Source organism: Myotis davidii, unplaced genomic scaffold, assembly GCF_000327345.1.
Source record: "Myotis davidii unplaced genomic scaffold, ASM32734v1 scaffold510, whole genome shotgun sequence".
Lineage (NCBI taxonomy): Eukaryota > Metazoa > Chordata > Mammalia > Chiroptera > Vespertilionidae > Myotis > Myotis davidii.
In genome coordinates, this window is record NW_006282203.1 from 21,086 (window position 1) to 23,627 (window position 2,542).

The window sequence follows — 2,542 nt, forward strand, 5'->3', positions numbered from 1 at the left end:
CTTAAAAAAAACACAAATAGCATTATAAACTCCTTGCTACATTTCAACTCATAGTGTTTGGGTGGTCTACTAGAATAGTATAATACCTAAGCATCATGGAGGAAGCAAAGTTAAGTAAGGCTCAGTCTCAGACCTCATGCAGTTTTGAGCCCAATCCAAGGGAATAGTCAAGTACAAGTAGGCCTAAAAGAAGTTTCAAGATTTTACCAACATATTTGACACCAGTCACAGACACAACTAAAGCTAAGTGCTGAGAGGAGAATTTTCTGGCATAGATGTGATAATAGGATCAAGAATTGATGACAGTACCCTGCCTCATCTATTTTTCATCACTAGTAGAATCAAACTGTGGATTATATATAAAATAGATTTAGTCTCAAAAATATTCAAGGGACATTTGATTTGACAGTTAAAAATGTGTTCTCCGTTAAATAAGTTAATTCATAGTAATCCTGAGTGTAGCTTGTGGATCCTAAAATTTAGGTCTTTCTGCAAGCACAAGAATTTGTTTTTGAAAATTAGTTGGCCTGGTTGATAAAGAGGAGGAAGCTTTAGCTTTATACAAAATACATTTTCTTGGTTTTCGGTTACCATGTAAGTATGTAGTTTTGTATGCTCACACTGATGAGTGCAGGACTGTGCTTAGGCGCTGTTAAGACTTAGAGTCCTTAATTAAGCCAGCCTTAGGCTAACCTTAACATTTATCATGAAAACGAACTTGCGCAGGAGAGGAAAGGGGTTGAAGAGCTGGAACAGATGTAAATAGGGACTTGTCCCAGTGAGCTAGGAGCGTGGCTACCCTAGCTTTAGTGCATGTATTCCTGTTTGGTTACATTATCTTGAAAAGAAATAAAAAGAAGCTTTACAGAACATTTATAAAACTTGAAGCACTATTAACCAAAAACCCACTGGCAAATCTTTTGTAATCAGGAGAGATTACTTTCAAAGATTGAAAGTAATCAACAATTTATAAATAGCATTGGAATGAAAATGTTTTTGTTATGTAACTTTTTTCCTAAGATCAAGAAAGTGAGTCATGTACTTGTTTTAGTTCATCTCTAGTAGTGAAAAGATTGAACACTTTCTTAGAAATAATAATGGAATAGAATCTATTCTTATAGTGTAAAGCAAGTTAATAGACAGCCCTAGGTGTTCATGATTTCATCTAAACAATACTGAAATATCTCAGTCAGTTCATTCAGTGAGGCTTTTTTAACTCCACTTTATGACTAGCCAGATGCTAAGGCACCGTCAGTAGCATTTTAATGTGGTTTCCTGTTAAATAGCAGTCGCTATAGGATTATCAACCCAAATGGTACCAAAAGGACCTGACAGGATAGTTTAACACTGTGAACAGGAACACCAAAGGTAGTTTTATATGAGATGGAACTATAGTAATTACCCCACAATTTCCACTAGTCACAGCTATTTTGGATTTGTAACTCAGTAATCAAACGCCTTCTCTATTCCCTAAGCGCCTTTTTATGGCAATTAAGTAAAACACTTGCTCTAATCCACAGGAACCAAGGCTCTGGTTTTTCAGAGGAAACAATCATGCTTTATACTCACGCAGACCATTCAATACTACCTTTTCAGGAAGGAAGGCCCAGACCCCAAGTGGTTAGTTAAGTGTTTTAAGTTCCAGACTAGGGAGATGGCATTTATCGTTTTGTTGCTTGCGAACAGAAGCATAAAATTTTATTAAATCCATAAGCAAATCATTGACCAAAATGAAGTTTAATGAAAGTTCTTTGTCAGAAGATTAATTTAACATTTTAGTAGTGTATGACTATAATATAGCACAGTCCTCTTCTATAAACTATGCTTTAAAATAATAAATAGAAATATTTAGGCCTCTTTTTCTGCATTGAGGCAAATTTGGGCTCAAAAGTAATTGTACTTATGTATTTATTGCCTTCCCGAATATTTTAAGATGATAATCTTTCTGTGACTTGTTTTTTTCCTGTCTTTTGTTATATTAATACTTGAGAATGCTTTGAAACGCCCCCTAAACCAGCAGTCGCCAACCTTTCGGACCTCACAGACCACCAGTGGTCTGCGGACCACTGGTTGGCGACCGCTCCTGTAAACCAGTGACACTGGCTGGCACCAGAGGAGGTCATGTGTTAGTGGTTCTTCTATGGCCATTTTCTGCATAGCTACCATCTCCATAGTCTTAGAAGTGCAAGGCCAGAAGGTCCAAGCACCCAAGTTGAGATGTGGCTCTCCAGCCCTCTGCTCACACCCCTCATGAATGTATAAGCATTTATGAAACCACTGCCTTGCTTACAGAGACCTTTTACTCAGAGCTGTACTTCCCAAGAATAGGAATCATTGCGTGTACGACGAGCTCTAGAGTCAAATAACTCTGCCATTGTTTGCTATTCAATTTAGTGAGTTGCTGCTCCTGGTTATTTGATATCCTCTCCCAAAGGTTCTTGAACATTCTGAGAATTAACAGAGAGCCAGAACTGATCTGCTAGAACAAAAATGTTAGAAAAGGATCATACCCTAATGTATAAAAAGCCAGGGGCCGTCACAA